Raw genomic sequence first — 25,159 nt, 5'->3', positions numbered from 1 at the left:
CAAATATGGAGTTCAGAGACTAAACACTAAGGAAAGGGGTAGAAAACAATGAAATTCACAGCACAATCAGCACAGTCTACTTCAGATGTGAAAATGTGGCTTTAGCCTTGGGTTCAGTGTTTGGAGAGCCAAGTGTCTCCAACCATCTGCGCCACCTTCACCTCCCTGACCCAAGCAGGGCCAGAGATGCCATGGTTGCCTAGGCGACTGCCCAGCTGATCCCATGCTTGGTGCAGACACCAAGCAGATCTCTGTCAGTGTCTGAACACACCCTACCTGGCTTATAGTTCTTGAGGTAACAGGAATGAAATTCTCCTTGTGTTCTTTATATGTTAATTTTTTTCAGTTGAATTATGAAAGAATAACTTATACGGCAAGAGTGAAATGTGGAATGCCCTTTCACCAATTCTATTCAACATCGTCCTTGAAGCTCTAGCCAGAGCAATCAGACAGGAGAAAGAAATTAAAAGCATATAAATAGGAAAAGAAGAACTCAGACTATCACTATTTGCTGATGCCATGATTCTATATTTAGAAGATCCAAAAAATTCCACCAGAAAACTTCTAGAACTCATAAATGAATTCAGCAAAGTAGCAGGTTATAAAATCAACACCCATAAATCAAACGATTGCTATACATCAACGATGAATCCACTCCATTCACAATAGCCTCAAAAAATAATAAAATACTTCGGAATCAATCTAACAAGAAAGGTGAAAGACCTCTACAGTGAAAATGACAGAACACTAAAGAAAGACCTAGAATAAGACCTTAGAAGATGGAAAGATCTCCCATGCTCCTGGATAATTAATGTTGTCAAAATGGCCATGCTACCAAAACGTTATATAGATTTAATGCAATTCCTATTAAAATCTCAATGACATTCTTCATAGAACTAGAAAAAGCAATCATGAAATTAATTTGGAATAATAAAAGACCCAGAATAGCCAAAGCAATCCTCAGCAAGAAGAGTGAAGCAGGAGGCATCACAATACCAGACCTTAAACTATACTACAAAGCAATAGTAATAAAAATGGTGTGGTATTGGCACCAAATTAGACATGTGGACCAATGGTACAGAATAGAAGACAGAGACAAACCCACATAAATACAGTTATCTTGTATTAGACAAAGGCACCAAAACATTCACTGGAGAAAAGATAGCCTCTTCAACAAATAGTGCTGGGAAAATTGGAAATCCACATGTAACAAAATGAATAAACCCCCATCTCTCACCCTGCACGAAACTCAACTCAAAGTGGATTAAAGACATAGGCACCAGATAGAGACTCTGCACCTAATAGAAGAAAAAGTAGGCCCAAATCTCTGCCATGTCACCCTAGGATCTGACTTCCCTAACAAGACTTCTAAAGCAAGAAGTAAAATCAAGAATCAATAAATGGGATGGATTCCAACTAAAAAGCTTCTTAACAAAGAAAACAATAAGTAATGTGAGGAGAGAGCCTACAGAATGGGAGAAAATCTTTACCACAGGCACCTCAGATGCAGCATTAATCTCCAGGATCTATAAAGAACTCAAAAAACCAAATAACCCAGTCAATAAATGGGCTAAGGAATTGAATTGACTCTTCACAGAAGAAGAAATACAAATGATCAACAAATATATGAAAAAATGTTCAACATCTCTAGCAATTAGAGAAAAAAAATCAAAACTAAGATTTCATCTCGCCCCAATCAGAATGGCAATCATCAAGAATACAAACAATAAATGTGGGCAAGGATGTGGGGAAAAGGCACACTCATACATTGCTGGTGGGAATGCAAATTGGTGCAACCATTATGGAAAGCAGTACGGAGATTCCTCAGAAAACTTGGAACCACCATTAAACCAGCTATCCCGCTCCTCGGTTTATTCCTAAAGGACTTAAAATCAGCACACTGTAGTGACGCAGCCACGTCAATGCTTATAGAACTACATGACTGGTGGGATTCTACATCATGTACAACTGGAAGAATGAGAAATTACACACCATCTATGTATGATGTATCAAAGTGCATTCTACTGTCACGTATAACTAATTAGAACAAATAAAAAATAAATCCGAATAAAAATTAATAGAGTGAAATGCTGCAGTCATAAATGATCATTGTGAAATATGCTGATTTTGAGACCAAAACAACTATTAACAGGCTTACAACTATTTATAGAGAGAAATAGAGGTGCATATCAGAGAATATGGTGTCTGTTCCTGTCAGAAAGTCGTTATACCCTCTTTGAGCGAGATGGAGCTGAAGTTAACATTTAAAGTAATTAAGTAAGAACAATTAATAGAGATCGGGCTTTATTGTGATTTACTATGATTCTCATCTTACAGAATTATTTTATTATAATAATTATATAATTAATAGTTCCACTGAACCACAACCTCAGTCCTTTTTTATGTTTTTTTTATATTGACAGAGAGGGTCTCACTGAATTGCTGGCTTCGAACTTGTGATCCTCTTGCCTCAGCCTCCCAAGCCACAGGGATTACAGGTATGTGCCACTTCCCCTCATCCAGTTAATATTATATAATTTTTGTTTGTTTGTTTGTGTGTGTGGTGTTGGGGATTGAACCCAGGGCCTTGTGTGTGCGAGGCAAGCACTCTACCAACTGAGTTACTGCCCTATAATTCTTAATAGTCCATGAAATGACCTTAAAGAGCCAAATTTAGGGATGGTGATATAGCTCAAGGGTAGAGCACTTGCTTAGCATGCACGAAGTCCTTGGTTCAATCTCCAGCATCACAAGAAAAATTTTAAAAGAACCATATTTAGTATGTCATTATTTCACTGCATTTAGGCCACAGTATACACACAAACATGCAAAGACACGTGAACATTAAAACCAATTATACGCCTGTATTTACAGATACACTCCTGTGTATTCGCAAGGGCACAAAATACAGATCAACATACGTGTACATGCACACGCATACATACACATGCATGCATGTGCGATACGTGCCTATTTATACAGAGCATATATATATATATGCTGGTATATATATATATATATATATATATGCTGGTATATATATATGTAAATATTTTTTCCTCTTTTGGAAGGAAAATGAGAACCTGCTGTCGTTCTGCTTTGGGGAGTAGGGGACAAACAGGGCGGGGTGGCGTTCTATTTTCGGGGCTGCTCCGTGTGAATGCCTAACACTGCCTATCTTATTTTAAACTGTCTAAGGGCTATTTTGGCCATGAGCTGCTGGGTCACTTCTTGTTTGCATCTTTACATGGCTCCTATTTTAAAATAAAAGTCAGACCACTGTGACCTAAAAACAAAATGTGCTGGGAGCCAAGACCACATTCATCTGATTGACTCCTGTAAATCTGTTGCCAAATAAGACCCGGAGCACCCGACCCCAGCACCCTGGCCCCAGGCGTCCTCGCAGGAGGGTCCAAGCCGGCAGCTGCCGCGGCCACATTCCTTGGGCTCTGAGTGGCAGCGCCTGCCAAGGACAGCCTCGGCCTGGTGACATATGAGCTTCAGAACAACAAGCGATTGTGCAACGAGGGGAACACGGGGCTTGTGTTCTGGCCGGGGCTGGGTGTGGATCAGGGGATGTGAGGAGTTTTGCATTCTGCTCAGAAACAGTTTTACAAGGTTCCCATCACCCCCTCCCCACCCGGATCCTCTGGATCATGAAATAGGGGTGAGAAGAGGCAGTTGTCTAAACACTGTTATGGGATTGCTGGATCCAGGATGTTAGTGAAAGAAAAAGATATGCATTCCACAGATTAAAATGCACAGGAAAAGCAATGCTTTATTTACCATATTTTTATTTTTTAGATGGGGTCTCACTGGGGTCCCCAGGCTCGCCTCAAACTCTTGAGTTCAGGTGACCCTCCCACCACAGCCTGCCAGGCAAACACTAATTTAAATGTTAGAAAAAAATTAAAATAAACTCCTTATACAGGTTGCTTAAGAAGATGTTAGAAATAAAAAGAGCAGGGACACATCAATGGAATGACTTCCAGCATATGCACTCACAGTTTTGCCTTTTTTATTTTTGGACCACGTGCAACTTTCAAAATACGAATGTACGGAGCTTATTCCTCGGAGTTGTTGGGGTTTGTTTCTCTGCCTAAGAAAATATCCCCCTCTTCCCACCAAGACTATATATTGATTCACCAAATTTTTTTGGAGCCCTGGGTGGTTTTCTAGTTTACATTTCAATCTTTGATCCATCTGAAGTTTATTTTGGTGACAGGAACACAGGAATCTAGCTTTTCTAGATGTTTGATGGCTTGGCTCTTGTCTTGCCAGGGGGTTGGCGACACTGCCTTCATCAAAGCCAAAATTCTGGGGGCTGGGGTGGAGCGCAGTGGAAGAACCTGTGCCCAGTTAGCACCCCTGAGAGCCCTGCACCCCTCCAGCACCAAAAAAAAAAAAATCCCACATTTGGGGGCACCAAACAGTTGGAAAAATTGCACAGTGACGACCCGGGTTACGTTCCTATGGCGACTGTTTCTCCACCGCCCCTCTCGCCCTGCCCCACCGAGCCCCAGGGGCTGGTGCAGAGGCAGGAGGGATTTTGTTTTGCTGTGGAGTAAGCAGGGCTCCTGCAGCTGTTCCCACAGCTCAGCTGGATGTCACAGTCACTGGTGAATGGTGCCCGCAGGCGCTGCCCTGGACCCGTGATTGTGTCCTGATTTGGTGCACATTCACTTGTATTTATGGCACTGTGACGAGGGACCAGGCTCCCTTCTCCATGGCAGCCGTGCCTCAGGCTTCCTGTCCCTGGGATCGAGCGTGACCAGGCATGGGCTTTGCAGAAATGCTCTGCAGAGTTTTTCAGGCACAAACAGGCCCCCACCAAGAAAAAAAAAAAAAAGCCTGAAACTAACCAACCGGGCACAGGCAGGGACACAGCTTCCCAAACAAGGGTGCTTTATGAGAAGAGCAAATATTTGTCCAGAAGCGGCAGGAAACATTTCCAAGAAATGCAGAAAAATCTGGTTAACTGAGCAATATTAGTAAACATGGTTTGGGGTTAATGTAATTTTTTTTTTTTTCATTTTAAAGTATGATGGTGTTGTTTTAATGTAAAGAAGTACAGAGAAAATGAGAAGTGTCCTACTGTCTGTCCACATCAGCATTCTGAAATGGTGAGCAAGAGCTACAGCTGGGGACTTGAGAAAGGCCCTCCCTCCCTTCCACCCCATCTCCCCAAGAAGCAACCGCCTTCCAGAAAGAAAGAAAGAAAAAAGGTTGCTACATAACTGATATGTATATGTATTCTCTTTCATTTATACAAAAGTGATCACGTGAGCCTGTGGTAGGACAGACGAGGCAAGGCACCAAAGACAGCAGGACACAGGTTCAGAGGGCACAGCCTTTGCTGTCATCAATCAATCCCCTGAACCCCGAGTTCAGGGAGTTTCAGGGTTTTATACCCAGCATGTAAGGGGAGGGGCTCCGAAGTTCACAGTCTGCAGAAGTTCACATAAAGCAGCTTTTTCTTTCACTGTTGTGGGCAAGTTAACCCTTCAAGGACAACACCTGACTGAGAAGGGGAGAGCCTCTCCTCCCCTCTCCTTCCTCCCCCTGCCAGCTGTTACCATGGAGCCCATTTGTAACTTATCTTAAAAAGGTAGACATCTCTGTGAAGCCCTGCTCAAGGCCAGAGGCCTAGTTTACACATTTCTACAAAGTACTCTACTGGATACATGTTTGTGAAAACTAGTGAGGGGTGTTCAGCACCTGGAGGGCTGGTATCTTCTCCGCCAGTGGCCAAGTAAACAGGGCGACAGGAAAATGGGAAGTTTATCTACGATGGACTCTTTTGCTGACAGTCCTAAAATCAGCCAAGGTGATGATTTCTAAAGCAGCCCAGTTAGGACTTTTCTGTGGAGAAAGGGGGTGCCACTTCAAGCCAGGCACCAGGGGTGCACACCTGACATCCCAGTGGCTCCAGGGGCTGAGGCAGGAGGATCCCAAGTTCAAAGCCAGCCTCAACAACTGCAGTGGTGAGGCACTAAGCAACTCAGTGAGATCCTGTCTCTAAATAAAATAAATAATAGGGCTGCGGATGGGCTTAGTGGTTGAGTGCCCCCGAGTTCAAATCCTGGTACCCTCCCCCACACACACACAAAAAAACCCCACCATCAAAAGCAAAAGCAAACCATCACTTTTGGTGGTGGGGTTTTTTGTTTTTTTTTTCCATTTCTTGGAAATGTTTCCTGCCGCTTCTGGACAATATTTTGCTCTTCTTATAAAGCACCATAGTTTGAACCTTGATATTTTTCACCTAATAAAATATTTTAGAAATCCCTTTCTACCGTTCTATACCTAAACTCCTCTTTTTAATGTCTCTGGACAGTTCCATCTTCCTATAGTGGTACCACAGTTTATTTTAACTAGGCTCTCCCCCTTTTGTTGGTGCTGGGGACTGAGCCCAGGAGTGCTTTTCCACTGAGCTACATCCCCAGCCCTTTTTGTTTTGAGACAGGGTCTCACACTAAGTTGCTGAGGCTGGCCTCAATCTTGTGATCCTCCTGCCTCAGCCTCCCGCATCATTGACAACACCAGTTTTTCAACAATTCATATTTTTGGTGCCACTTTTAAATCCTACCCATGTTGAAAATTGTGCTTGTAAGTTGATAATGCTGCTTCCACAGTCTATATTCTCCTTTTCTTCAGTCTGTAGTGACCTGTAATAATTATCAGGTTCATAATATGTTTTGATATTTATTAAAGCCAAGCCTGGGGTCACTATTTACTCTCTGTTTTTGATTTGTTTATTTGTTTATTTCAGACTCCCCACTGTCATGCTCACATATTGACCATTGTAAAAACTGCTCTCCATGGGATATGGTGACGCATGCCTGTAACCCTGGTGGCTTGGGAGGCTGAGGCAGGAGGATCACAAATTCAAGGCCAGCTTCCACAATTTATCTAGGCCCTAAGCAATTCAGTGAGACCCTGTCTCTAAATAAGATACAGAAAAGGGCTGGAGATGTGGCTCAGTGGTTATGCATCTCTGGGTTTAATCCCTGGTACCAAAACATAAATAAATAAAAACAGCTCACCTGGTGTTCATCGAAAATGCTTCAGTTAAGCCACACAGGGTATTTAAAAAGCAGTGATAGGAAATATTTGCTTCAGACTTTTGCTCTGCAATATTCTATAAGTGCTCAGGCTTATTATCAAGGAGTAAAGGTCAGAGGAGAGACACTGGTTCACTCCTCCGCAGGAAGGGGCCTGTGATCATTGACCTCAGTACCCATTTGCCATTGTTCCAGAACACTCCACGGAGGCTGGAGCCCCAGGCTCCGCTTTACCTGAGTGTGAACCGATTTGTGCTCTTATATTCTCCCTTGCTTTTCTTTTTTTCTTTTTTTTTAAAAAAATTTTTTATTGTTGGCTGTTCAAAACATTACATAGTTCTTGGTATATCATATTTCACACTTTGATTCAAGTGGCTTATGAACTCCCATTTTTACCCCATACACAGATTGCAGAATCACATCAGTTACACATCCATTGATTTACATATTGCCATACTAGTGTCTGTTGTGTTCTGCTGCCTTTCCTATCCTCTACTATCCCCCCTCCCCTCCCCTCCCCTCCCCATGCAATGGAGGAAGGATAGCATCTCCCTTGCTTTTCAAGTTTTGCAAGAAGGGACGAGCCCAGGCTGGAATTTAAGAAATTGACCTTTGAAGGTAAAAGCTCTCCTGAGAACATGCTGATTAAAAATTTTAACTATCCATCAAACGGTGACAGGCTCAGCTTTCTTCCCAAGACAGATCTGGCGGGGCAAGGGGACGTGGCTTCCTCAGCTGACACACGGGCTCAGCTCCCTGGTTTTCTTTTCTTTAGTTTTTTTTTTGTACTGGGCATCAAACCCAGGTCAAGCTGCTGCATGTTCTAAACTCATGCTCCCAATTCCTCATTTTTTTCTAAAGAATCAAGGCCACTTGTCTCAAGGTCCACAGGTCCCCTCCTGAAGCCCGTCCCAGTCCCTCCATTCACAGCCCATGTGATGGCGAGCACCCCTCTGGCTCTCTGGGCCTAGCTCGATTCTGAAAGTAAATCAGTAAAGAGACGCTCGCTGTAAGAACAGGAGCCAGGATGTAAGCAAGTGGGCACGGGTTTTCTCACATAACAAAAGATCTAGAAGCAGGACGATCCAGCAGTTGGTTCAGTAACATCTGATGTCCCAGGTTCTTTAGGTCCCTTGGCCTCGCCATCTTTAATAATCAGCTTTGGGGCATGGGCATTGTAGCCTCGAGCTAGAGCACTCGCCTAGCATGCGTGAGAACCTGGGTTCTACCCGAGCACTGCAATACTAAGCAAGCAAACAAACAAACATTGGCTTTCAGGCCTTTGCTTCTCACTGAATGGCCGCAAAATGACTGCCATCGTCTGGGTGTCACTACATTTGAGGCAGGCAGAAGGAAGAAACCCCTTCTCGCCCATGTTTACAGTTGCTGTTTACTGAGCCCTTACTGTGTGCCAGCCGCCTTCCCACACACAGACCCTTCTTACCATGCTACAAGCTAAATTGTCCCCAAATTACTGACCAAGAAACAGAGGACCTGGAAGATGAAGAAATTGACCATATCAAGTTTCTACTGTGGTAACGAATTACTGCAGATTTAGTGGCCTGAGGTGACATGTGCTTATTATCTGACAGTCCTGGAAATTAGAGTCTACAAGATGGGAGGCCCAGCTGGCTCCTTCGGGAGGCTCCAGGGAGGATGTGTGCTGGCCTGTTCCTGGAGGGCGGCATTTTGTGGCTCCCCTCAGCAGATCCCTCCTCTGCTTCTGCCCCTCCCGCCTCTTATTTATGTATTTATTTATGTATGAGACAGGCTCTTGCTGAGTTGCTTAGGGCCTTGCTAAATTGCTGAGGCTGGCCTGGAATTTGCCATCCTCCTGCCTTAGCCTCAGGAGTCGCTGGGATTACAGGTTGCGCCCACCCGGGGCTTGACCACCCTTTGTGCCTTAAGACTCCCTGCCGCCTCTGGGCTCACCTGGGTAATTAAGGAGACCCTGAGCTTGACCCCTGCACCTGCCCCGCATTTGCCACTGGAGGCTGCATATTAGCAGTTCCTGGGATCAAGGTCGGGTTTTCCCGGGGGCTGCTCTTCACTCTCAGGTTAATGTGGAGGGAGGGGGTGCATGCAGGCCCTCCCCCCCACCACCCCACCCTACCCTGGCGCTCCCGGGCTCCGGAGGCAGCTTTCCCTCCAGTCCCCACCTCTCCAGCCTGGGCCTCTGGCGCCGGTCCCTGGAATGTCACTCATTTCCTTTGGACTGCGGCCCGTGGACACCCTTCCAGGGGCTTCCCTCCCCCTCAGCTGCCCTGGACACGATTGGTTCCCAGAACTTTGGTCAGGGGCCCCAGGTCAGAACCACAGCTGGGCCGTGGCACCAGATCCAGGGCTCCAGAGCACCTCTGGATTGGCAGCTGGCGGTGAACAGGGAAAGAGACCCACTTCCCGCCTCCCGGCCGCGCAGAAGTTCACCGCTATCCCTCACCGCAGACCTCAGTCCGTGACCCCTCCGTTTCTCTAACATTTGCCCCTCCCATGAGCACCCCTGCTTCTAAGTCTCCCCTCTTTCAAACCCCCAGGCGACCCATCCAGCCTGAACCCTCTACGGCCCATCTTGCAGCCTCTCCTGTTAAGAACAAAGCACAAAGAAGCCTCTGGGAGGAGAGGTCAAGTGTGGATCCCGCAGCCTGACCACCCACACCCTTTAAGTGGCCCTGCCTTTGCTGGCTGTGTGATCTTGGGGAAGGTGCTTGCCCTTTCTGTGCCTCAGTTTCCTTATTTGTAAGATGGGGACAGCAGTGCTACTGTAGCCACCTCCCGTCATCACCATGGGAATAAAATGAATTCATGTTTTCAAAGTGCTTAGAACAGGGTGTGTAGCACACGCTTTAGAAACTAATAAGATAAAAATACATTTTTGCTTCTTTGGCTTCCGCCCATGACGTCCCTGTTTGCAGCTTGCGCTCCTCCTTCTCTCCGGGCTGTGGGCGGAGCTTCTCTGCCAGCTGAAGACGGTCCCTTTCTGCATGCAGGCCCCCCTCCTCCCCAGAGGGAAGTGGGAAGCTCCGTCTGTCTGTTCCCGAGGGCTGCTTCCTGTCCCCACCTCTCTGCCCAGGCAGCGGGTCACGGCACCTGGTCCACAGCCCATAAACCCAGTGACCGCGTCTCTGTCCTTATGGGGCTGCACCCCTTCCCTGAAGCCCTCCCCTCTCTGGGCTGTTTAGTTTCTTATTTCCGTGGCTGAGCTGTCCTCTCTCTCCCTCTCTCCTGCCCCTGGTTTTAGGTTGGACTCCTCTGTCCCCCGGTCCACTCTCCCTATGTCCTATCCCCACAACCTGGGCGGTGACCTGATTTGGAAACAGGGTTGATGTTGATGTCATCAGTCAGGGTGAGGTCACAGTGCAGCGGGGTGGCTGGTGTCCTTGCATGAGGAGCCCACAGACGCCCAGGGAGGACCGGGCGATGCGGACACAGAGGGACCTGGCAGTGACGGCTGCCAGAAGGAGCCCAGTGGCCACAGCCCCCCAAAGCCCCTGAGAGGCGAGCAGCTGGTCCTGCCTGCCGACACCCTGACCCTGGACCTCAGCCTCCAGAACGGCCAGGTTTTTGTTGTTCTGAGTCACCCCGTTTGGGGGCACCTCGTCACGGCAGCCCCTTTCCCGCCGCAGATGTGCAATTGGAGGGTACGGAGCAGGCGTCATTCTCCCGCCCCTAAATACGTCCGGGTTTACCTCCTAAAAATAAAGGCTTTCTTTACACAACCAGGTGGTTATCAAATTCAGGAAATGCAGCCGGCGCAGTGGCACTCGCCTGTGATCTGGGCAACTCAGGAGGCTGAGGCAGGAGGCTCTCAAGTTCAAAGCCAACCTCAGGAACTTAGCGAGGCCTCAGCAACTCAGGGAGACCCTGTCTCTAAATAAAATACAAAAAAGGGCTGGGGATGGGTCTCAGTGGCGAAGAGCTCCTGGGTTCAAACCCCAATACCCACCCCCCAGATCAGGAAGTGACGTTGGAGCCACACCGTTTCCTATCCACCGTCCATGCTCAGCATCACCTTCTACCCTCACTGGGAACCTCATGCTGGGCTCTGACTGTTCCAATAACTTAAGAAAACAGCCAAGAAAGCATACAAACACACAGAAGTGCCTTTTCAAAACCCAAGGATAGCTCTGCAACCTTAGGGGTCCCTGGAAAGAGAAAGCCACTGGAATTCTTGATTCTTATATAGGAGACACAAGGGCAGGTTCCATGGAACATTCTATCCCCAAAAGGATTACAAAGGAACAGGTGAGTGGAGCTCAACCCCATGGGGGACGCCTGCTCCTGGAGCCGCCTCCTATCCCAGGGGGTAAAGCCCAGGTGACTGCGGGGCGCAGTGATTGTCCAGCACCCGGTGTATCAGGACCTAAAGGTGTCTGCAGCCAGGGTAGCTCCCGACAGCTGTCCCTGTCGCGTCTAGTAGCCCTAACAAATGACCTCAGCTTGTAAACAACAAGCGCTCTTTCTCGCAGCTCCAGAGGCTGAAGTGATGATAGGGCACGACAGACCTGGGGTCGGAGGAGGACACTCTTAGCCGATGCCCTCTGGCCACGTCCTCATGTGGAGGGGCCAGGAGTTCCCTGAGGCCTTTGGTGAGGGCACAGCCCCAACACAAGGGGTGCTTCCTCTGGCCCTGTCACCTCCAGGGGCCCCCTCCTGCCTCCGTCTCATGGGGATTAGGTTTCAACACAGGAGTTTTTGTGGGACAGAGACCTCTGGGCCACAGTGATGTCCCTTGGGCACTTCCATTCCCTCCCACAGGACGGGCTTTCTTCAGGATCATGGGTGGCACTGGGGCCACATCCTCCTCGTCCCCTTCTGGATGGCCGCCAGGCCCCTCCACCAGGAAGCTGCTACTCTGCCCTTGGAAACCGCTCTCCTTGCTGCTATGTGACAGGGTCGGTCGTACTGGACTCGTGGCTTTGTTATTTCAACCATGTCCTGAGAATGTCAGCATCTCTGACGTGGGGAAGGAGTCTCATCAGCGCTCAGAGATCTTCCTCTCCACTTTCTTGAGCAGGTACAAACATTCCAGTGCGCAGACGCAGCAGGGCACGCTAACACTGTCCTGCAGAGGGTGGTCCCCACCTACCCCTACAGGGTCAGCCCTCCTACCCAAGGTGTTGCTTTCTGAAATTTTAGTTGCCCTTGGTTCGATGTAGTCCAGAAGCATGACATGGAAAGTTCCAGAAGTGATCAATTCATTTGCTGGAAACAATCTCCTGTCAGAGTAGGTTGTGATATTGTTCTATGTTTGGTTTTTATCTATTTATTTATTTATTTTCTGTGGTGCTGGGGGTTGAACTTGGGGCCTGTGTTTCTGGGGCACGCCCTCTCCCAACTGAGCTGTTTCCCCAGCCTGGTTGATATCTTTTCCAGGCTGGGGATTGAACCCAGGGCCTTGCACGTGCTAGAGAACCTCTTCCCGGGCTACATCCCCAGCCCTACGCTGTTTACTACTAATAAAATAATAGTCTATTATTAGTGACTGGTGCCGATCTGCTGTGCCTGATTTCTCAGTGGAGCTGTTCTAGGTGCATCATGTAGGGAGGCCCGGGCTGTGTGCTCAGGCTTCATGCTGTCCGCCGTCTTGGACGCCGTGGAACGTCTTGGACGCCGTGGAACGTCTTGGAACTTACCCCTTGTGTGTAAGACTGGAGACGCTTCGGCTCTGCAGATGCACATTCTTGGGGCTCTTCCCCCGCCCCCGCCCCAGCCCCAGCCCTTTCCCTGGTTCTTCCTCCAGCACTGACTCTGCGAGCCTGGGCCTGGTCCATTTCCCCCACCCTCTATCTGGATGATCTCATCCAGTCCCAGGGCTTAAATACTTCTCCTGTGCCAAAGGCTTCTAACTTATCCCTCCACCAGTCGCGTCCCTGAACTCCAAGTTCACATATCTAACTCCATTCAGGAGGCACATCAAATTCAAGAACTCCAAAGTGGGAGCCCCTCCCCAGCTCATTTCTCCCTGTGGCTTCTCCCATCAAGTGCACAGACCTCTCCGCGTCCTTTAAGAGTTTCAGACAAAAATGGAGTCATTACAAAAAAAAATTGTTTTAATATGCAATACATTATTACCCCTAGTCACCCTTAAAGGGAAATCGAGGGACGAGAGACGGGAACGTGAGAAATGAAAGACGGAGACCAGGCAGAGGTACACACGAGAGTTTGTCAGAGCTGAGAAATAAAGGCCATGTCTCTATAGGAGAGAGGCCAAACAGGCTTGGGTTCTGGGACTTTCATGGGGCAGGTTCAGGAATCAGAGCTCAGCGGGTCCTAAGGCGGTGGTTAGGGGTTGGGTTGGTGTGAGGGAGTGGTGGGCCTTTCTAGAAGGGCCCCTGGGAGGGAAAGTGAAACTTTTTCCTTAAATTGGAGGCTGTCACTTAAGAAGGACCTCCAGATGCTAAGCAGGGACCTTATAACCCTGCTCTGCAGTGGAACACCTGGAAGCATTCTTCCTAACTGTAACTTTGAAGAGAGGATCTGGAATATTCTTACCACAAAGAAACGATAAATGTTTGCAGTGATGGATGTGCTAATTTACCCTGATTTGATCACAAGTATATAATATGCATGTGTTGAAATATGACACTGCACCCCTTAAATGTGTACAGTCATTATGTGTCAATCAAAAGTAAAGAAAACAAGAAAAAAATTATTGAGGTAAAGTTCCCATAACATGAAACGAAGCATTTAAATGTGTGTGTAAAGGGCACTTAATACGTTTACAATGTCTTGCAAGCACCCTTCTGTCCAGTTTCATCACGCCCAAAGGATTTGGGGGCTCATTAAGCAGTCATTCTCCACCCCTTCCCCTGACCCTGGCAACCACTAATCCACTTCCTGTCTCTGTGGGTTTGTCTATTTTAGAACCATACCCAGGTGGCCTTCTGGGTCTGGCTTCTTTCCCTGAGCATCCTGTTTTCAAGGGTCATCCCTATTAACACGTGTCGGTGCTTAGTTCCTTTTTATGGCTGAGTAGTATTCCACCATGTGGATATACATTTGGCTGTTGGGGTTGCGTCCACCTCCTGGCTACTGTGAATACAAGAGCTATGAAGATTTGTTTACAGTATTTGTTAAGTGCTGCTTTTCAGTTCTCCTAGGCATGGAATTGCTGGGTCATGCATTTACTGAATTTGGAGCGTCATCTCTGATCCGAATCTGACTTTTGTCTCAGTCTCTGCTGCCATCCAATTCTTTTTTTAATATCTATTTTTTAGGGGCTGGGAATGTGGCTCAAGCGGTAGCACGCTCGCCTGGCATGCGTGCAGCCCGGGTTCGATCCTCAGCACCACATACAAACAAAGATGTTGTGTCGGCCGAAAACTAAAAAATAAATATTAAAAAATTCTCTCTCTCTCTCTCTTAAAAAAAAAGAACCTCATAAAAAATGTATCTATTTTTTAGTTATAGGTGGACACAATATTTTATTTTCACGTGGTGCTGAGGATGGAACCCAGTGCCTCCCGCATGCTAGGTGAGTGCTTTACCTCTGAGCCTCAACCCCAGCCCCTCCATCCAATTCTTTAGCAAGTCCTTTTGTTTTGGTCTCTGAAGTGTGTCTCAAGTCCAATGCTGCCTTTAGACCCAGAGTCCAGATCCCTCTCTAAGCCTCCTCCTCTGGGTGAGGAGTCCATGGGGACAGGCGCATGGGCACCTACCCCTTCTAGACCATGTCTGCTACTGGGACCCGTAATTCCTTGTCCTTGACCTGAGTCCACTTCCAGATCATGTGAGAGCGCTTCCCCAGGTGACATTGCTCTGTACACCTCCAGGCACAGGGGTGGCTGAAGACTGTCACTCAGGGTGGGCATGAGTGGAGCTTGGATGTGTGGCTGGGGTTATCAGCGTGCAGGTGGGCGAGGACTCACCTTATGCCGCAAAGTTGGCTTCGGTGTAAGCTTCCCGTGCTGCTGTAACAAGTTACCACATCTTAGCAGTTTAAAAAACATATATAATTTTTTTCCCTCACACTGTGGAGGTCTCCAGGGGAGACTCTGTTCCTTGTCTCTTGCAGCTTCTAGAGTCTGCCGCATTCCTTGGCTTCTGGCCGTATCACTCCATCTCTGATTCTGTTGACACGTGACCTTGTCTCCCTCTGGCCTCCTCCCTCTCTCTTGTAGAAAACCCTGTGGTTACCGTGGGCCCTCCCAGATGACCCGTCTCTCCATCTCAAAATCCTGTTTAATCTCACCTGCAAAAGCCCTTTTACCACAGAAGGTAGTATTCACAGGTTCTAGGGATCAGGCCCTGGGCACATTTAGGAAGCCATTGCTCAGCCAACCACAGGTGGGAGGAGAAGTGGGCTCAGATGTGGCATGGAGGTGCCTCTTCCCATGCATGAATCTCTTAGGGGCATGAGGATTCAAATTTTGGTGTTTGGAGGGGGCTCTGGGGGAACCAAGGATTGAACCCAGAGGTGCTCAACCAGTGAGCCACATCCCCAGCCCTTTTTATATTTTATTTTTTTTAAAGAGAGTCAGAGAGAGAGAGAATTTTAATATTTATTTTTTTTTAGTTTTTTCGGCGGCCACAACATCTTTGTATGTCCAACCCGGGCCGCATGCATGCCAGGCCAGCACGCTACCGCTTGAGTCATATCCCCAGCCCCCCTTTTTACATTTTAATTAGAGTCCGGATCTTACTGAGTTGTGAGGCTGGCTTTGAACTGGCGAGCCTCCTGCCTCAGCCTCCTGCCTCAGCCTCCTGAGCCACTAGGATTGTTGTAGGGACAAATGAGGCAAGGCACTGAAGACAGCAGGAAACAGTTTTATTTGGCTACAGCCAGGTTCAGGGGACACAGCCTTTGCTATAATCAATCCCCTGAACCCCGAGTTCAGAGAGTTTCAGAATTTTATACCCAGCGTGTAAGGGGAGGGGCTCAGAAGTTCCCGGTCTGCAGAAGTTCACATAAAAGCAGCTTTTTCTCTCATTGTTCTGGGCAAGTTAACTCTTCAAGGACAACACCTGAGAAGGGGGGAGCTTCTTCTCCCCTCTCCTTCCTCCCCCTGCCAACTGTTACCATGGGCCCATTTGTAACTTATCTTAAAAATATAGACATCTCTGTGAAGCCCAGCTCAAGGCCAGAGGCCTTGTTGGCACATTTCTACAAACTAGTGTACTGGATACTGTTTGTGAAAAACTAATAAGGGGGTGTCTAGCACCTGGAGTGCTGGTATCTTCTCTGCCAGTGGCCAAGTAAACGGGGCAACATGAAAATAGGAAATTTATCTCCATTGAACTCTTTCTCAGAGACTCTCTTGCTGACAGTCCTAAAATCAGCCATGGTGAATCGGGCTTTTCTGTGGAGAAAGGGGGTGCCACTTCAATTCCCCATTTAATGATGCTCCCCATAATTTAATCCTTTAAATTTAAGAGCATCATTACCATTATCTTGGCTTAAAGTGTTATACAATGTCAAAATCTTAGTTGTTGTCATACTTTCAACAGAAGCTTCTACAGTGGACCCAATAGTTTTAATGCACAGTGGAGCCAAACAGAATACCCACTACACTAGTTAAGCTTTTAAATCTACAAGAGTTGAAAACCATCTCCCAAAAGCATGGTTGGGACCCAAACTTTAATGCCCTTCTAGATATGAACTAACACATGTGCTAGTTCTCTTGTGTTGTTGGTATCGTTAACTGCTTGTCTATTGTCATCCATTTGGATGCCACAATTTGAGGTGTTGAACTCTCCACGTATTTCTTTTTTCTCAACCAGTAAGTAATCTAATGCCAAGCGGTTCTGATAGTTAGCCACTCGCATCTGATCTGTTGTGTGGCTAGGAGGTCAAAGGCTGTGGCAGTCTGATTAATAATAATTTCTAGTACAGCTTGTAAGTGAATAATTCTGTTTAACATGTAAATAGAAGTTCTATAGCTCCAACTGCCATTTTGTGCTCAGGTAGCGGGATCATAAGTGGCAATAATCCTCTGGGGTGGCCAGTTACCTTCACCCCAAGATCGATGACCTCCTAAATCAAGTTTCTTTCCAATGGACCTCTTTTTCCTTTCCAAATAGTCATCCATCTATAGCATTCCTCTGGTGGGACAGGTCTTAAATGTATGTTTTACCACCTCTTAGTTATAGTGGATTGTCTTGACACATGGTTTACATGATCTCCGTGGTTGGAATAGGAGTAGGGCAGAATCCCTTAAGGTTATCAAAGGAAACCAAACTAAATAATAGAGTAATGTTTTGGTTAGCATAGGTTAAACAGCATAAATTAACAAAGCAAAACTAAAACACCAAACAAATCCTAGAAAGCTTATATAAGCAAGATAAAAAAGTATAAGTGAAATTTTGTTACCCAGAATCCAGTCAGTAGGAGTTACTGTTATCAAACCAGTAGCTAAAACCAAACAGAGAACTGTGTATATATCTAGAAGCAAGGGGTGGCAATGCATTACAGTATAAGAACTATCTCAGAGGTTGAAAGAGTTCATTAGTCCTGGTGGGAAGTTTATCTTTCACGGGGCATTGATCAGCCATTCCCTCCTGTGTGGCTGAAACAGGGCCGTAGTCTCCTCAAGCTTCGGCCGTGCATAGACCAGTCAGCTTCCGGAGTGACTGGAGCAGGGCTGTTGTCCTTCTGATCCTCAAGCTTCTCCGGTGCTCCTTTTTCTTCGGGATGGTCAGCGTCAAGGGCGTAGCAGCATCTGGAGAGCACTCCCAGTCCGCAGCTGCAGGCGTGAGTCTGGTGTAGTGAATCCAGGGACCTGTCTCTGCAAACTTGACTGCAGCTGGGGGGGATAAAATAACAGGGAAGGGCCCTTCCAAACAAGTTCAGGGGTTGAATATTCCATTCTTTGACCCAGACTCAATCTCCAGGCTTGAAGGAGTGTGCACTGGGTCAAACTTACTGGCTCTCTTTCTCTAACCCATTGGTTGAGAACCTGGAAAGTTTTCCCTAAGGCCTGAAGCTGTCATCTCAGGGTTAATTTTCCTGTCTCTCTTAAGTCTCCCTGTAGTCCCCTAATAAAAGGGGTGGAGAATGTCCCATATATTATCTCAAAAGAAAAGAATCCATTCCTCCTAGTGGGAGTGGATGTAATCCTCAACAGTGTAATAGGGAGCAGTTCATCACAATGTAAGTGAGTCTCCTGACACAGCTCACCCAATTGAGCCTTAAAGTCCTGTTCATCCCTTGAACTTTACCAGAACTCTGCAGCCTATAGACAGTATGTAACTTCCATCTGATGTTTACACTCTTGGTCAGTAATCAGATTATCTCTGCCCCGAAGCTGGCCCATTGTCTGAGCCAATAATTATTGGGACACCAAATCTGGGAATAATTTCACAAGAGAAGCATCCTAGCATGTCCCTGGCCTTTTCAGTGTGGGTGGGAAAGGCTTCCACCCATCAGAGTATGAACATATAAAAAACAAGTTACTTATAGCCCCGTGAGCGTGGAAGTTCAGTGAAGTCTACTTCCAAGTCTTCAAAAGGTGCTCCTCCTATAATTTGGATTCCTGGTGGGAGTTTTGGCCCCTGACAAGGATTGTTGTGAGCACAAACCTCACATTGTTTGCAGATCATCCAGGTGTTGCTTGTGAGCGGGGGGACATAGAAATGTTGACTCAGAACTGTCTCAAGTGCTGTATGTCCAACATGTTTTCCTGCGAAACTGTGTTGATAAAGGCTGGGGCTAGAATCTCTGGGATGGCTATTTAGGCCATCAGAAAATCTCCACCATCCACCTGGGAGAAAATGTCCTTTTTCAGTCTTAAATCACTTACTTTCATGCTGGGAGTATGTTGGCTCCCTTTCTGTTAGCTAGTCGGCCAGGCAGAAGGGCAGCATTTAAACCTGGGACTGGATTTTCTTCCCGTTTCTTGAAGACAGCTAACCTGGCCTCTCTGTCAGCTCTCCAGTTGCCCTGAGAAACCACAGTGTTTCCCTTTTGATGACCTCGGCAATATATAATCACAACCTTCCTGGGAGCCCACACTGCATCCAAAAGTTTAAGAATTTCTTGCCTATCCATCATGTCCCCCCCCCTTTTTTTCTCCTGAGTTAATTAGCCTACATAAGGCCCTATGAACATGAAGGGTAGAGAACACATATTTTGAGTCTGTAAATATCTAAAGATTCCTGTTGTCAACTGAGGTGCTTGAGTCAAAGCAATAAATTTTACTTTTTGTGCTGAAGTTCCCTGAGGCAGAGGTTTTGCCTCGGCAGTAAAGTCCAGAGTGACCACTGCATATCCAGCAAAACATACCCCATCTTTTATGAAACTGCTTCCGTCTGTGAAGTACTCTGCATCAGTGTCCCTGAGGGCTGGTCTGCCAGGTCTGGTCTGCTGGAGAACACTTCATCCATGACCTCAAGACATTAGTGATCAGGTTTTCCAGTCCAATGGGCAGCAAAGTTGCTGGGTTTAGAATTCTGACGACCTCAACATGAATATGTGGGTTTTCACATAGTATGCCCTGGTATTGACCATTCCTTCATTAGTCAACCAATAGTGTCCTTTATATTCTAACAAAGTCAAAATTGAATGAGGAACTCTGACAACCAGTTCTTGTCCCATGGCCAGTTTATCAGCTTCCAACACCAGAAGAGCTGTGGCCGCAAGGGCCCATAAACAAGGTGGCCAGCCCTGGGCTACAGAGTCCGGCTGTTTGGACAAATAGGCCACTGGACGGTGCCACGTCCTCAGCATCTGAGTCAAAACTCCCACAGCCACTCCAGACAGATCATGGACATACAGAAAGAAAGGCTTCGTGAGGTCAGGGAGCCCTAGTCCAGGTGCACAGGTGAGTGCTTGTTTAATGTCCTCCAAGGCCTTTTGCTGTGCTGGCCCCCACATCAGAGGATCTCATTCTCCCCACTTTGTGGCTTCATAGAGGGGTTTTTCCATAACTGAAAGTTGGGGATCCGTATATGGCTGAACCCAGTAGCCCCCAGGAATTCTCTAGTCTGTTGGCAGGTTGGAGGGACTGGAATTGAGCAGATCTCCTGTTTCTGTTGAGGCCCAGTGGCTATTGTCAGTTCTGTTGCTGAGTCAGATGGTAACCATGGTATTTGACTTTTTCTTGATAGATGTGGACTTTAAATCAGAGTCCAGTGCTGTCCCAAGGATGGTGTACTCCAGCCCCTGGGAGGAACTGTCATTTAGGGAAGGAAGACGCACACAGAGCCTCTGGCGCTTTAAGATGCAGGAATTTTTTTGTTATCTCCCTGTGCAGGATCTTGGCTGCAAGGATTCTCCAACTCTGAAATCTAATGTAAATCTTAGCAGAGACTGATGACCTGGGATATCACTTGTGTAAAAGGCACCTATGTCAATCTCTCCGTGGGCCATCTGCCAAGGTTGGAGGGCAGTGGTGCGGTTCCGTGCAGGTCCCAGTGTGGCAGCCACATTGCGCTCACCTAGGTGTTGCTCTTTGACTGTGTGGCTTTTCTCCTCCTGCCAGGTGGGAGCCTGCTCTAATTGTATATAGCAGCTGCCCTGCTTGTGTTTTGTTCGCTATGTCTGGGTGCATGGGACTCTGTGGCCCTTCCTGCAGGTGGCTCACAGCGTGTGGCTTGGAGCCAGGGTGACATGTCCTTTAGGAGTGAGCACCCTATGGCCCACTATTGGCTGTTAACATGAGCATATTTCTGGTTCATTTGGGGCTTGCAGCAGCTGAGCCCTCCTGAGGCAGTGGGTCTTGTGCATCAGATGCAGTTCTGTGTGTCTCTGGGACCCTGCCATATTCGTCAATCATCGACTTCCCAGCAAGTGGGAAGAAACTGAAAGGAGGGGCTGGGGCCAAAGGCTTGGGGAAAGCATTCCTTCCTTCTCTGTTCAAGTCTCAGCTTTTGAGCATGGCAGTGGGTGCTTGTCTGCCGGGGCCACTGGAGGCTTCCCCTTTTGTCTGGCCACACTTTTTTTCCTTGTAAACATTTGGACCATTGGCTTTGTTCTAGTGAGACCCCCCTTTGAGTGACCTCTGGGTTTGTAAGGAGATCCATCCTCCTCTTTATCTTTCTGGTCTGCCTGTCTTTGAGTCTCTGGATCTCGACTGATGAAAACTGTGGTGTCCACCTTAATCAGCTCACTGTCACACTTCTCAGTAAGTCCTCTAGGATTGTAATTTTTGGCAAATGGCTCTCTGAGCCTGTCCCAGGAAGGCTGCACTGATCACCTGTTGCTTGCACCTGTGCATTTCTTTACTGACAAACTTGCACTGTGGCTACAATGTTTGTATGGTGCCCCTCCTCCCTTGGGGACCTCTGGGCAGGGAGAGGGCTGGCAGCAGCAGTGGCCTGGACACTTAGCTCTGAGTCAGTTGGGCACATCTCTTTTGATCATTGCTGCCAGGTTCATAGGGCAGAGGGGCCTTAAGCAGATGTGGGGCCAAGAGAAATGTTCAGGGCTATCGAGGGTGCGAGAGGGAGATGCTGGAGCAGCGGGAGGCCTAGCTGGGCTCTGTCTGCAGATGCACTTGGCTTAGGCCAGGGCTCAGGGCTGGCTCCGATCCCTTCTAACTCTTGGGCACAGTGTGTTTTATTATCTCCCCCCCCCCTTTTCTTTTAGACTTCCTATGAGGGCTTCTTGACATCTCTTTATCTTTAGACCTTCTTCTTGGTTGGGCCCCATCCCTGGTCTGGATAATGGGCTGCCCCAGATCAGTCCTGGCCCAGGGTTTCTCCGTGTAGGAGGGAGCATGATTTTTCCAGCTTATGAGCTCTGGGGTGGAGAAAGGCTGGCACACAAAACTGCCTTGTCTCCCTCAGGCGTTTCCCTTCTGGACAACATGGGCAGGTCCTTTAGTCCCTTGCTGGGGCATCTGGAGAGCACTCATACGGGCTGTGGCTCTGCTTTGGGGACACATCTCCCATCTTAATCTTGGGAGGTTAAAAGTCTTTGGTCCTACGAAGCCTTTGGCTCTGAGGACATCACAAAGGAAGGAATGGCCAGTATTGGGAGCCATCATTTGTTGCCTCTGAGGACGAGGGGGCTAGGGTACAGTCTGCTGTCCCAGTGGTCTTGGCAAAGTTGGGTAGAGTGGCACATAGGTCCTGGGTCCTCTTCTGGCTCACGGGGAATACTGTTCCCTTCCTGTCTTTCCTAGTCAGGTTTTCTGTTTAGCTGCTTTCCGCTGGGTCTTAGAGACCATTGTGCTCCTGACTAACATCTTCTTGGACTGTCCATCTAGACAGGCTCTCAACCAAGGGGACTGTTTCTGTACTATCTCTTGCCAGCAATCCATATAAAAGAATTGGTTCAGAGAAAGTTCCAACAACAATCAAAAGACCTCAGCAATGACTCTCTCATCTAAAGATCCTTCTGGTGGCCAGCCCACGTCTTGAGTGAGCCACTCTAATTCACAGAGTATGCCACCTTTGTGGAGTGAGTCTCACCCACAGTCACCAGGAAAACCTTCCTAAAGGTGTCTCTAACACACATTTCAGAAGGCTCAGTTTCCTTAGTGTGCCTCCCATGGTCCACCCTGCATCAGTGTCACACACTTAGAACAAAACACATTTAGGACAAGACTCGCTTCGTCCATCTCCAGCCGCTCCCCTCGCAGAGACTTAGGACCCTCTTAGCCTTGTGGGTCTGTATCAACCCCGGACCTGGAGCTTTGACCTAGACGTTGATTGGTGAAATTCCGCCATAGACTGTATGAGGGGCCACGGAACCGCGGATCAGGACTCTGCACTCACTTCAGCCCTCAGGTTGGGTCGGAGCCCTTCCCTTTGTCCGTCTCATTCACACACTTTCCCACAGACATGGCCAGGACAGAATTTCTATACCGCCCAGATTCCAACAATTCCAAACCAAACAGAAAAGGGAGTCACGGTGTCCCCTCTGCTCGCTGACCCCGAACAGAGACTACTCGGGCGACTCCCTGGGTCCCTTTCAGCTCCAACCACTTTGGAGGGCACTCAGGACCCAACAGAGGGCAATCAAGCCTCTCTTCCACCCGCTTAGGCCTCGAAGGGGAAGTCTGGTGGGCTGCAAACCAAATGGACCCGGGTCCTACCTGTTTAGCTGGGAGGTGCTCAAAACCCTAATTCTGGTTCCTGCTGCCTGTGGGTCCTGTTGTGCTCCAGGGTGGCAGCCCCAGGGCTCTTGGTGAGTCGATCACTCTTCAGGCCAAGAGTGGACTGGGCACGCCAAGGGGACCGCTGTCCCCCATCACCCCAGGGAAGCCGGTCCCCGGAGACAAGAGAGGCAGAACAGCCTTCCTTACCTGCTCTGTCCCATCTGGGTCGCCAAATGGGACAAATGAGGCAAGGCACCGAAGACAGCAGGAAACAGTTTTATTTGGCTGCAGCCAGGTTCAGAGGGCACAGCTTTTGCATTAATCAATTAATCCCTGAACCCTGAGTTCAGGGAGTTTCGAGTTTCATACCCAGCATGTAAGGGGAGGGGCTCAGAAGTTCCCAGTCTGCAGAAGTTCACATAAAAGCAGCTTTTTCTCTCACTGTTCTGGGCAAGTTAACTCTTCAAGGACAACACCTGAGAAGGGGAGAGCTTCTTCTCCCCTCTCCTTCCTCCCCCTGCCAACTGTTACCATGGGCCCATTTGTAACTTATCTTAAAAATATAGACATCTCTGTGAAGCCCAGCTCAAGGCCAGAGGCCTTGTTTGCACATTTCTTCAAAGTACTATACTAGTAAGGGGTGTCCAGCACCTGGAGGGCTGGTATCTTCTTGGCCAGTGGCCAAGTAAACAGGGCGACTCGAAAATAGGAAGTTTATCTACATTGAACTCTTTTGCAGAGACTCTTTTGCTGACAGTCCTAAAATCAGCCATGGTGAAGCGGGCTTTTCTGTGGAGAAAGGGGGAGCCACTTCAGGATCACAGGCGTGCACCACCCCACCTGATGGAGGATTCCAGATTTGAACCTGACTTCCAGGACCTTAGGAAGACACACACGAAGATAGGAGAAAACCACACACCTTATTTGATGGTTTATCAATTCGTTGGTAATAGTTAAATATTTAACTATACATATCTCAACAACAAAAAATAAATCTATTTCAAAAATGGACATAGGACTTGAATAGAAATTCCTCCGATGATTTGCAAGTGGCCATAAGCACATAGAAAAACGCTCAGTAGTGTCATCAAAATGCAGATCAAACCAGGTGAGCCCCGACCCTGCCCACGTATCAGCTGCCAGCTGCGGAGGTCCCCAGGGCTCTCCCTCCAGCATCAGTGTAACCTACAGCGATGGGTGTCAGGGCGATAGCCACACACGGAGTCAGGGGACAGTCACTCCGTGCTCCTGCGCTTCCTCCTCCTCGCAGGTCCACTGGCCAGTGCTCTGTCCTCGGTGCTCAGTGTTCAGTCCCCATTCACCTTTGCCCCCTGGGCTCTTCTCTGTAGCTCGGAGGTGTGGTAGCATTGAGGTGGTAGGCTCTTTAAGAGGCGGGGCCTCGTGCAAGGAAATTTTGTCCCAGCTCCAAAAGAATATTTTTGAGCCCTATGAAGTGGTTCACGCCTGGGGCACAGAGAGGGGTCAGTTTCCTTCGTTTGCCAAACTCTCACCCTGCAGCTAAAAATAAATAAATAAATAAATAAAGCCACAGTGTGAAAGATACGGACAGAAAGCTCACAGAAAAAGAAACAAATATTGGAATTATAAAACAAGCTGCAGCCTGTTAGATTGCAAAGAACCCCACTAATATGAAACTGGGGGTGTAGTTTGGGGGGAGGGCTTGCCTAGCTGCCCAGCACAGAAAATAAACAAATGAATACCCAAATAAATACATAATACAAGCAATGGCCAGGGCTGGGGATGTGGCTCAAGCGGTAGCGCGCTCGCCTGGCATGCATGTGACCCGGGTTCGATCCTCAGCACCACATACAAACAAAGATGTTGTGTCCGCCCAAAACTGAAAAATAAATATTAAAAAAAAAAGCAGTGGCCAGAGAGACACAGGCATCCTCCTCTTTCTCCCAGTAAAGGCACGGTGCCCACCACCTTCCAGGAGGACAGTTTAGGGAGACGGGCTCTGTGCCTTGCTTGGATTCAAGGTCCGACTCTTGCCACCTATGAGCTGTGTGACCTCTAGCCTGTGTATTAGTCCTGCTGTGCCTTGTCTGCAAAATGGTGATAATAACAGGATCTCCCTCAAATTCTTTATGTGAG

At 47.8% G+C, this 25,159-nt stretch overlaps 1 protein-coding gene and 1 long non-coding RNA gene across 11 annotated transcripts in view; one reads left to right on the top strand and one right to left on the bottom strand.

Moving 5' to 3' along the window:
- Nucleotides 1–25,159, top strand: part of Pnma8a (PNMA family member 8A) — a 42,910-nt gene that overhangs the window by 12,382 nt on the left and 5,369 nt on the right. Inside the window, exons 4-8 of one of the 10 annotated variants that reach the window (XR_009227902.1) lie at nucleotides 2,424–2,498; nucleotides 5,041–5,123; nucleotides 11,820–12,078; nucleotides 14,469–14,538; nucleotides 23,784–23,990. The gene's annotated coding sequence lies outside the window, so the exon portion shown is untranslated. Of the gene's footprint in view, nucleotides 1–2,423; nucleotides 2,499–5,040; nucleotides 5,124–9,598; nucleotides 9,949–11,819; nucleotides 12,079–14,468; nucleotides 14,539–23,783; nucleotides 23,991–25,159 lie in introns of those variants that run through there. The other 9 variants (XR_006854204.2, XR_009227904.1, XR_006854206.2 and 6 more) reach the window with 9 other exon arrangements.
- Nucleotides 15,811–23,341, bottom strand: LOC131424602 (uncharacterized). The gene is made up of 2 exons (XR_009227906.1): nucleotides 23,042–23,341; nucleotides 15,811–17,806 (listed from the first exon to the last, which is right to left on the bottom strand). It is a non-coding gene; the product is annotated as an uncharacterized LOC131424602 (long non-coding RNA).

The sequence above is a fragment of the Marmota monax genome, unplaced genomic scaffold (assembly GCF_021218885.2).
Source record: "Marmota monax isolate L192 unplaced genomic scaffold, Marmota_monax_Labrador192_F-V1.1 WCK01_AAM20220418_F8-fsc00149, whole genome shotgun sequence".
In the NCBI taxonomy this organism is placed as follows: Eukaryota; Metazoa; Chordata; class Mammalia; order Rodentia; family Sciuridae; genus Marmota; species Marmota monax.
Note: the sequence above shows the minus strand (reverse complement) of the source record. Positions and strands in the feature narration are given on the sequence as shown.